An 11,783-nucleotide genomic window follows, 5' to 3' on the forward strand; every position below is an offset into this window, starting at 1 on the left:
GAAACCATGCACCTGGCCAGGCGCGGTGGCTCACGCCTGTAATCCCAGCACTTTGGGAGTCCGAGGCGGGTGGATCACGAGGTCAAGAGATCGAGACCATTCTGGTCAACATGGTGAAACCCCGTCTCTACTAAAAATACAAAAAATCAGCTGGACATGGTGGCGCGTGCCTGCAATCCCAGCTACTCAGGAGGCTGAGGCAGGAGAATTGTCTGAACCCAGGGGGTGGAGGTTGCGGTGAGCCGAGATCGCGCCATTGCACTCCAGCCTGGGTAACAAGAGCGAAACTCCGTCTCAAAAAAAAAAAAAAAAAAGAAACCATGCACCTTAGCAAGAATAGAGGTTATGCATAAACCTAAGATTATCAGCAAGAATACACTGGGCTCACAGCTGCAGGGGGAACAGGATTTAACACAGGACACCCAGCCTTACCACAAAGCTCCAAGAGGAGGGGCCTCCATGCAGGCCTGGAGGGGCAGTGGGATAAGAAAGACTTGTACATCCTTATCTCAACCACAGAGGTTTTTACTCACGTCAGACGCCCCTCATGCGTCCATTTAGAGGCTCTTCATAAGGGTAGCCTTCTCTTTTCAGGGCCATAATCAATATGCCTTTCCTGGGAAAGGAATCTAGGTAATAAGCCTCTCCATTATATGTCCATTTATAGGCTCTCTGCAATGAGAAGCCTATTACGTGCTGTCATCTCTCTCTGGCAGTCAAGCTATGTGGTTACTCCCTTTCACAGTCTCTGTTTTTACCAGAACAGTTCAGCAAAACCAGTTACAAGTTGCAGCTCAGCAGAACTAAAGTTACAAGCTTTATTTTAACTTTTCACATTATTCTTCATTTTCTCAAATATAATTGACACAGTAAGCAACAAGCATCACAAAGCAAATAACTCATTCCTGGGAAACCAAATTCTAAGAAATTTACAGGTTAAAAATCAACAACAATTTCTTCTTGTTATTTCAGTTAGCTCGGGTTTTGCCAATTCTTCCAGAAGCTTGGGATTGCTTGTTACCCGCGAGGGGCCCACAGTATTCCTGGCAGTGGTGGAAGAGTTTGCTGTAAGACCTGCAGTAACTGCTGTGGCTGTCCACACACAGCAATTGCATTCGTCAGATGGTCTACTCCCTTCTCATATTCACCTTGAGCTAGTAATTCTTCACCAAGCTGTATTTCTTCAAGGAAGAATTTCTGAACAGCTTCAGCATCTTTAAGATCAGGTAACTTGGAAAGCCCAGCCTTCTCCTTGGCGAGCTTCTGTTTCTTTCTTCATTCTCGAAGCCTGTTCTTAAAGTTGGGGTCACTTCATCTTTTGCTGTCAAAGTAGATGTAGTACCTAAAAAAAAGGGCCCCACACACACTGGTGGTGATGACGCCGTTCGGACCCACCACCTTCTCTACAAAGTGGAGTGTGGGCGATGGTGGCAGGGACCACAGAAGAGCAGTGGGCCACAAACCCTCAGAGTGGAGGGCGCAGCTCACACCTGATGCCCGTGGGCCAGGGACTCAGAAAAGTGATTTTTGCTTTTGCGTCTGTTTATGTGTTGTATCACATTTATTGACTTGCACATGTTAAATCATCCCTGCATCCCTGGTAGGAAACCCACTTAATCATGGTAGATTATCTTTTAAATATGCTGTTGGATTTGGTTAGCTGGTATTTTGTTGTGGATTTTTGCATCTATGTTCATTAGGGACATTGGTCTAGCCAGAGCAATCAGACAAGAGAAAGAAATAAATGGCATCCAAAGGGTAAAGAAGAAGTCAAATGGTCACCATTTGATGATACGATCATATACTTAGAAAACCCTAAAGACTCATCCAAATAGCTCCTAGATCCAATAAACAAATTCAGTCAAATTTGCACAAAATCAATGTACACAAATCAGTAGCTCTGCTATACACCAGCAGCAACCAAGCTGAGAATCAAATCAAGGACTCAATCCCTTTTACAATAGCTGCAAAACAAAAAATAAAATACTTAGGAATATACCTAACCAAAAACGTGAAAGACTTCAACAGAGAAAACTACAAAACACTGCTGAAAAAAATCATAGAAGACACAGTCAAATGGAAACACATTCCGTGTTCATGGATGGTAGAATTAATATAGTGAAAATGGCCGTACTGCCAAAAGCAATCTACAAATGCAATGTGAGTCCCATCAAAATGGCATCATCATTCTTCACAGAACTAGAAAAACCAAACTGAAAATTCATATAGAATCAAAAAGATTCTGCACAGCGAAAGCAAGCCTAACCAAAAAGAACAAATCTGGAGGCATCACACTACCTGACGTCAAACTATACTACAACGCTATAGTCAGCTAAACAACGTGAAACTAGTATAAAAATCGGCACATATACTTATGGAACAGAATAGAGAACCAATAAATGAAGCCAAATACTTAGAACCAACTGATCTTTGACAAAGCAAACAAAAACATAAAGTGGGGAAACAACACCCTATTCAACAAATGTTGCTGGGATAATTGGCAAGTCACATGTAGAAGAATGAAACTGGATCCTCATCTCCACCTCACACAGAAATCAACTCAAGGTGGATCAAAGACTTAAATCTAAAACACGGTACCATAAAAGTTCTAGAAAATAACATCAGGAAAACTCTGTTAGACATTGGCTTAGGCAAAGAGTTCATAACCAACAACCCAAAAGCAAATGCAACAACAACAAAGATAAATAGATGGGATTGAATTAAACTAAAAAGCTACGCACAGAAAATGAAATCATCAGCAGAGTAAACAGAAAACTCACAGAGTTGGAGAAAATATTCACAAACTATGCATCTGAAAAAACACTGATATCCAGCATTCACCCACCAAAAAGCAGGCTAAGAACATGAACAGACAATCTCAAAAGAAGATATACAAATAGCCAACAAACATGAAAAAATGTTCAACATCACTAATCATCAAAGAAATGTAAATCAAAACCACTATGAGCTACCACATTATTCCTGCAAGAATGGTCATAATCAAAATGTAAAAAAAATAGATGTTGGTGTGGATGTGAAGAAAAGGGAACAATTTTACATTTCTGACAGGAATATAAACTAGCACAACCACTATGGGAAACAATATGGAGATTGTTTAATGAACTAAATGTAGATCTACCATTTGATCCAGCAATCCCACTCCTGGGTATGTAGCCAGAGGAAAAGAAGTCATTATATGAAAAAGATACTTGCATACGCATGTATATACCAGCACAATTTGCAACTGCAAAAATATGGAACCAGCCTAACTGCATATATATATACACATACCATGGACTACTACTCAGCCATAAAAAGGAGTGAAATAATGGCATTCATAGCAACCTGGATGGAGTTGGAGACCATTATTCTAAATGAAGTAACTCAGGAATGGAAAACCAAACATCATATGCTCTCACTTATAAGTGGGAACTAAGCTATGAGGATGGAAAGATGTAAGAATCATACAGTGGACTTTGGGAATTCAAGGGGAAGGGCAAGAGGGAGGTGAGGGATAAAAACCTACACATTGTGTACAGTGTACACCACTCGGGTGATGGGTGCACCAAAATCTCAGAAATCACCACTGGAAAACACTTATCTATGTAACCAAACACCACCTGTTCCCCAAAAACCATTGAAGTAAAACCATAATTCACAAAAATAAAATAAATAAAAATTTTAAAATGAAAAATGAATTGTTTTCAAAAGAAATGAACACTTGCATAGTTTTTGTGTAATGTGAAAGATGAATACCCGCAGTTACATGAAAAAGCTGTTAAAATCCTCCCAGTCTGGGCATGGTAGCTCCCACATGTAGTCCCAGCTAATGGGAAGGCTGAGGGGGGAGAATTCTTTGAGCCTAGAAGTCCCAGTCTTCAGTGAGTTGTGATGGCGCCACTGCACTCCAGCCTGGATAACAGAGTGAGACAGTGTCTCTAAAACAACAACAATAATAATAATCCTCCCTTTTTCAACTTAATATTTGTATAAGGCTAGATTTTTTAAAAATACACCCTTCAATCAAAATAACAGAATGGCTGGGATGCAACTAGAGGCCATAATCCTAAGTGAATTAATGTAGGAACAGAAAATCAAATACTGCGTCTTCTCACTTATCATTGGAAGCTAAACACTGAGCACACATGGACATAAACGTGGGAACAACAACACTGCAGATGACTAGAGTGGGGAGGGTGGGGACATGGGTTGAAAAACTACCTATGGGTATATGCTCACTACCCGAATGACAGGACCCATGCCCCAAACCTTGGCAGCAGACAACATATCCATGTTGCAAACCTGCACGTGTACCCCCATATCTAAAATAAAAGTTAAAATTTAAAAAAAGGAGAACATATCATATGAGACAAACAAGAATGACAGTTGCAAAAATGTGAAATGATCACTCTTCTTGTTATCAAAAATCTATCAGAGGCCTTCAAACCAGAGCGACTCCATCTTGAATGAGGGCTAGGAAGAATGAGGCTAGGACTTGCTGGGCCGCATTCCCAGGTTAGGCATTCCTAGCCTCTAGCTTATGGTTAAGGGAACAGATTGATAATGTTTACTGAATAGACCAGACTCAAGAATGTCCTGATATTCTGATATCTTGAGAACAGATGCCTTCCTAATTTTGCTTTAAAGATAATAATATCTATTCTTTTTTTTGTTTGTTTTTGTTTGTTTGTTTGTTTGTTTTGAGATGGAGTCTTGCTCTGTCACCAGGCTGGAGTGCAGTGGTGCAATCTCGGCTCACTGCAACTTCTGCCTCCTGGGTTCAAGCAATTCTTCCACCTCAGCCTCCCGAGTAGCTGGGACCACAGGCGCGTGTCACCACGCATGACTAATTTTTTTGTATTTTTAGTAGACACAGGGTTTCACCATGTTGGCCAGGATGGTCTCAATCTCTTGACCTCGTGATCCGCCCACCTCGGCCTCCCAATAATACCTATTCTTACAAAATATAGTAATCTTAAAAAATTAATCCTTTATTACAAGTCTTTGTAGTAGAGCACATCTCCCCATGATTTTTGTTATCCTATATATAAACATGCATTGTACCTAGGATGCGTGTGTTCCTCCTCTTCCTTTCCAGAATGACCTGCTCTGCATAAAGTAGCTGTTCGTTCACTCCTTTTCTTTCTTAATGAACTTGCTTTCAGCTTGCACTGTGGACTTGGCCCGATTCTTTCCTGTGCGGCATCTAAGAACCTTGTCTTGGGGTCTGGATTGTAGCTTCTTTCTGGTAACAGCTCCAGAAGGTGGGATCTTTCCCCATTGGGAGTTGCAGAGCCAATACATGAAACCAAAATTGAGCATCAAGCAGAACAAGTTTTATTTCCTGGCCAGGAAATGAAAAGGTGGGAACAGCTCTGGCAAATCAACTTCTCAGCTAGCAAATGGGGAGGGGGTAGAAATATAGGTTTGCTCTAATGAAGGGGTTGGGAATTAAAAATAAGGGGAGGAATGATCATGTATTTTATGGGAAGAGGGGGCGGGTGAACTTCTCTGAACCAGTAATACTGCCTTCCTTTTTATCCTTTTAGGACTTCTTCCAGTCAATGTTATGGAGATTGCCGATTGTCATCGTGCTGGTGAGAGTGCCATTTAGCACAGAAACAGGATCATAATGAAGCCTGAGATCTTTTTTAGGTCGTTCGGCCAGCTATCTTCATTCTAACCAGTTTCAGCTGGTTTGATTGCAAAAGGAACTTCTTGAAGCAGGTCCGATTTTTCAAAGTTAAGTAGAGTTAAGTCCAGGTGCAGTGGCTCAAGCCTGTAGTCCCAGCACATTGGGAGGTAGAGGCAGGCAATCGCTTGAGCCCAGGAGTTCCAGACCACCCTCAACAATATGGTGGAACTCCATCTCTACAAAACATTCAAAAATCAGTTGGGCGTGGTGGCGTGGGCCTGCGGTCCCAGCTACACAGGAAGCTGAGGTTGGAGACCAAGATATCAAGGCCTGAGCCCAGGAGATCAAGGCTCCAGTGAACTAAGATTCCACCACTGCACTGCAGCCTAGCCAACAGAGTGAGATCCTGTCAAAACAAACAAACAAAAAATCCCCACTGATTTAAACAGTTCCTGGGCCAGATCTCAGGGAGATAGTGTGACAAAGAGCACTCAGGGCAGGAGGAAAAGGAACAGGACAAAGTTCCGGGTCCCCGGGCGTGGCTCTCAGGGTCTCAGACCCTGAGGGCAGAGTCTGGGGATTGGGAAACCCAGCGTTGAGGATTCCACACTCCCAGGAGTTTCACTTCTTGCTCCCCAAACTGGTGTCGGGTCCTTCTTCCTGGACTTCTAGGCTTTAGTTCTCATTCCCATTGGATGTCAGGTTTCTAGAGAAGCCAATCAGCGTCACTAAGATTCCCGGCTATAAAGTCCCCATGCACCCACCAGGACTCAGACCCTCCCCAGAACCTAAGGATGGGGGTCATGGCGCCACGAACCCTCCTGCTGCTGCTCTCCACGGCCTTGCTGCTGACCAAGACCTGGGTGGGTGAGTGCGGGGTTGGGAGGAGCAAGGGGCCCGCCCAGGGGGGATGCAGAACCCTGGGAAACCGCATCAATGCCCCCTCTCCCGCCCCAATCCCTTCCCGCCCGTCCCCTTCCCCTACTTTGCCCTTCAGGGGGGGCTCGGGCCAGACTCCGCCCCTCCTTGCCCGCAGAATCCCACTCTTTGAGGTATTTCTACACCGCCGTGTCCCGGCCCGGCCGCGGGGAGCCCCTCGTCATCGCCGTGGGCTACGTGGACGACACGCAGTTCGCGCGATTCGACAGCGACGCCGCGAGTCCAAGGATGGAGCCGCTGGGGCCGTGGGTGGAGAAGGAGGGGCCGGAGTATTGGGAGGAGGAGACACAGACAGCCCTGGACACCGAACAGAATTTCCGAGTGGAACTGCGGACCCTGCTCCGCTACTACAACTATAGCGAGGCCGGTGAGTGACCCCGGCCCTGTGCGCCAGCATTCACACTTTTGTAAAGCGCCTGTGACAATGAAGAACAGATTTACCACCTTCATGACTGTGGTAATGGGGATCTGATTCCAGCAGTCACAGTTCAAGGGGAGGTCCGTGCTGAGGACAGACTTCAGGAGGGCAGTTGGTGCAGGACCCACATCTTTCTTCATGTTCCTGATCCTGCCCTGGGTCTGCAGTCCCAGTTCTGGACACTTCTCTGGGGTCTAAGCCTGGGGGATTCCTCTAGGATCTCATGGTCCTGCCTCCTCCCTGGTCACGACCCTTCCTCATCCCCTACAGACGGCCTGGGTCCCCTCGAGGCTCCGGATCCAAGATCCACCTTGAGGCTGTGGGACCCGCCTAGACGGACCCTCCACCCACCCAAGTGAGCTGCAGGCTCCTTTACCCGGTTTCATATTCAGCTTAGGCCAAAATCCCCGAGGGTTGGGGGGCAGGGGCGGGGCTGACCGCGGGGGCGGGGTCCGGGGGCGGGGCTGACCGCGGGGGCGGGGCCCAGGGGCGAGGCTGACTGCGGGGACCGGGCCAGGGTCTCACACCTACCAGGGAGTGTTTGGCTGCGACCTGGGGCCCCACGGGCGCCTCCTCCGCGGGTATTACCAGTTCGCCTATGACGGCAAGGATTACATCTCCCTGAATGAGGACCTGCGCTCCTGGACCGCCGCGGACCTGGCGGCTCAGATCACCCAACACAAGTGGGAAGCACAGAAACACGCGGAGGAGGTCAGGGCCTACCTGGAGGGCACGTGTGTGGAGCGGCTCCGCAGATACCTGAAGAACGGGAAGGAGGCGCTGCAGCGCGCGGGTAAGAGGGGCCACGGCAAATCTCCCATCTCCTTCTTAGGCTGGAACTGTGCCCACAGCTGATAGATCTCAAAGAATAGAAGAAACAGGGAAAGAGGCCAGAATGCCACTCCTTCCTTGGATCAGGAGAGGGAGCTGTCACCCTGGGTACAGGAGATCCTGTACCAAAGAGGGACTCTTAAAAGGGCCAGCCCCTCTCAGGGGCAATTAAGGAATCTAGTCTCGCTGGAGAGTCCATCCTTCAAATGAACTGGTCAGCAGTTCTCTTTGACTCTCCGTATTAGGGATCATGGGGGACTTTCTCTCCTGCCTGGTTCTCAGCCCCACACCAAGTGTCTGTGGAGGTTTGACTTCAGCTTTTCTCAGTCACTCAGCATCCGCGCAGGCCAGGACCAGAAATCCCTTTTCTCTTTCTATCCTGGGCCATCTCACCCTAGTTCTAGAACTTTCCAAGGAATAAGAGGCTATCCCAGACCCCTAAGTCCAGGCTGGTATCTAGGTTTTGTGCTCTCCTACTCTAATTGTCTTCTTCGTTCTCAAGATGGTCACAAAGGCACTGCTGGACTGTCCCATGAGAGATGCAAAGTGCCTGAATTTTCTGACTCTTCCTCTCAGATCCCCCAAAGGCACATGTGACCCACCACCCCCTCTCTGACCATGAGGCCACCCTGAGGTGCTGGGCCCTGGGCTTCTACCCTGCGGAGATCACACTGACCTGGCAGCGGGATGGGGAGGACCAAACTCAGGACATGGAGCTTGTGGAGACCAGGCCAGCAGGGGATGGAACCTTCCAGAAGTGGGCGGCTGTGGTGGTGTCTTCTGGAGAGGAGCAGAGATACACGTGCCACGTGCAGCACGAGAGGCTGCCAGAGCCCCTCACCCTGAGATGGGGTAAGGAGGGGAATGGGGTAAGGAGGGGATGGGGGCTCACATCACTTCTCCAGGAGAGCAGAAGCCCGTCTGCATCCCTTCAACAGGGTCAGGGCTGAGGCCTGGGGGTCAGAGCCCCTCACCTTCCCCTCCTTTTCCAGAGCCATCTTCCCAGCCCACCATTTCCATCGTGGGCATCGTTGCTGGCCTGGTTGTCCTTGGAGCTGTGCTCACTGGATCTGTGGTCGCTGCTGTGATGTGGAGAAGAAAGAACTCAGGTAGGGAAGGGGTGTAAGGTGGGGTCTGAGTTTTCTTATCCCACTGGGAGTTTCAAGCTCCAGGTAGAGATGTGCCCTGCCTTGTTACTGGGAAGCACCAGCCTGGGGCCCTGTGTACCAGCACTTACTCTTTTGTAAAGCACCTGTGACATTGAAGGACAGATTTATCACCTTGATGACTGTGGTGATAGGGACCTGATTCCAGCAGTCACAGGTCACGGGATTGTCCCTGCTGAGGACAGAACTCAGAAGGGCAGTTGGTCCAGAACCCACATCTCCTTTCTTCATGTTCCTGATCCTGCCCTGGGTCTACAATCACGGTTCTGCAAACTTCTCTGGGATCCAAGGCCTGGGGTTTCCTCTAGGACCTCATGGCCCTGCCTCTTCCCTGGCCTCTCACAGGACATTTTCTTCCTACAGATAGAAAAGGAGGGAGCAACTCTCAGGCTGCAGGTAAGTATGAAGGAGGCTGATCCCCGAAATCCTTGGAATATTGTGGTCAGGAGCCCATGGGGGAGTTCACCCATCCCACAATTCATTTTCTAGCCACATCTCCAGTGGGCTCTGACCAGGTCCTGTTTATTTTTTCCTCCTTTTTTTATTTTATGGAATTTCAGTGGTTTGTGTTTGGTTTTGGTTTTGTTTTGAGACAGGATCTGGTTCTGTTGCCTGGGCTGGAGTACAGTGGCAAAATTTTGGGTCAAGCGCTCCTCCCACCACAGCCTCCCAAGAAGCTGAGATTTCAGGCACATGCTACCACATTTGGCTAACTTTTGTATTTTGTTGTGGAGATGGGGTTTCACCATGTTGCCCAGGCTGGTCTGGAATTCCTGAGCTCAAGCAAATCTTCCTGCACCCCAAAGTGCTGGGATGAGCTCAAGCTGGTGCATGAGCCACCAAGCTTGGCCAGGTCCTTTTTTTGTTCTACCCAGACAGTAATGGTGCCCAAGGCTCTGGTGTGTCACTCAAGGCTTATAAAGATAAAACCCTTGAGGGACTGAAGTGGGTTCGGGGTGGGACAGAGGGAATAGGAATGTGTCATGGGGATTTACTGATTTGGAATTTTTGATTGTGTGATGGGCTGTTTAGAGTGTCACCACTTACCATGAGTGGCCTGAATTTGTTCATGACTATTTTTCTGTCACCTGAGACAACTGCCTTGTGAGGAACAGAGATGTAGGATTTCTTCACGCCTTCCCTTTATGACTTCAAGAGATTCTGACTTCTCTTTCTGCAAAGGCGTCTGAATATATCTGGGTCCCTGTTAGCATAATGTGAGGAAGTGGAGAGACAGTCTGCCCTCTTGCCTACCATGACCCCTTTCCTCACACTGACCTGTGTTCCTTCCCTGTTCTAGAGGTGTGTGGCTAACATGTCCCCATCCCTGTCTCAACATCATAGTACACTGAGCCACAGCCTCTTACTTTTCTGTTAAAAATAGGAACCTGGGTCTCAATTTATTTTTTCATGTTCATGTGATGAAATTGAGTTGAGGAAGCTAAGGTCATAGCTGGAAATACAGACACATAATTCCACAGCACATCTCTAGCAATTTTAGCCTATTTCATTTTCTAGCCTATTCCTTACCACCTGTAGTCTTGACCATATCCCTTGGGGTTGAATATTGTTTTTATGTTACTTTTGTTTGAATGTTCTCTCCAATACTCATGTTAAGACTTAATCTCTAATGTGGCAATACTAAAAGGTGGAGCTTTTAAGACATGATTGGATCATAAGTCTCTGTCTTCATTCACAGATTAATGGATTAATGGGTTATCACAGGAATGGGACAGGTGGCTTTATAAGGAGAAGAGCGACCAGAGCTAGCATACCAAGCCCCCTTGCCATGCAATGCCCTGCACCTCCTCAGGAATCTGCAGAGACCCCATCAGCAAGAAGGTTCTCACCAGATTCAGCCCCTCAACCTTGGACTTCCCATTCTTCAGAACTATGAAAAATAAATTTCATTTCTTTATAAATTACCCAGTATCATATATTCTGTTAAAAGCAACAGAAAATGGACCAAGGCAGGAAATTGATCCTAAGAAGTAGGGTGTTGCTGATAACAAATACATAAAGACATGGATTCAGCTTTGAAACTGAGTAATGGGTAGACGCTGGAAGAATTTGGAGGAGCAGGAAGCCTAGATTCTGGTGAGGGATTAGAAGACAAGAAGTCTGGAGAAAGCTTCAAATTCCTTAGAGACTTATTACATGGTCATGACCAGAATGTTGATAGAAATGTAGACAATAAAGACCGTTCTGATGAGGTTTCAGATGAGACTGGGGAACAAAGTATTGGAAATGGAACTAAAGGCCAACCATGTTATAAATTCACAAAGAACTTGGCTGAACTCTGTCCATACCCAAGCGCTTTGTGGAAGGCCAAAGTTTAGAGTGATGAACTAGCATATCTGACAGAAGAAATTTCTAGGCAAAATATAAAAGCAGCTGCTTGGTTACTTTTGGCTACTTACACTGAGATTCAGGAGCAAAGAAATAAAGACAGAATGTGTAATTAAAAAGGAAGCAGAGCAGAAAGATTTGGAAAACCAAACCTGGCCATGTGAAAAGCGGAAAGGCATGTTCAGGGAAGGAAACCAAGAATATAGCTCAGTGGCCATTTGTTAAAGAGCAAGGGATAGAAGACAACCAGATGCTCTTTCTCAAGAGAATGGAAGACCTTGAAGGCATTTCAGAAATCTTTGAGGCTGCCCCTCCTATCACAGGCCAGAGGCCTAGGAGGAGAGAATGGTTTCCGGGGAGAGGCTCTCTCCAGGAGCTCACTGCCCAGGACCACCTTGGGACCCTGCTCTCTACACCCCAGCACAGTACTCACTCAGTTGTCACC

General features: G+C 46.7%; 1 pseudogene across 1 annotated transcript; it reads left to right on the top strand.

Annotated features, from left to right (window-relative positions):
• Positions 1 to 6,438: 6,438 nt before the first annotated feature.
• Positions 6,439 to 9,070, top strand: LOC116545272 (annotated as a pseudogene). Its single transcript, XR_004266255.1, has 5 exons — positions 6,439 to 6,502; positions 6,672 to 6,941; positions 7,510 to 7,785; positions 8,400 to 8,675; positions 8,816 to 9,070. The product of XR_004266255.1 is annotated as a patr class I histocompatibility antigen, CH28 alpha chain-like (transcript).
• Positions 9,071 to 11,783: the final 2,713 nt, after the last annotated feature.

Source organism: Sapajus apella, unplaced genomic scaffold, assembly GCF_009761245.1.
Source record: "Sapajus apella isolate SASKATOON/1434 unplaced genomic scaffold, GSC_monkey_1.0 scaffold252, whole genome shotgun sequence".
In the NCBI taxonomy this organism is placed as follows: domain Eukaryota; kingdom Metazoa; phylum Chordata; class Mammalia; order Primates; family Cebidae; genus Sapajus; species Sapajus apella.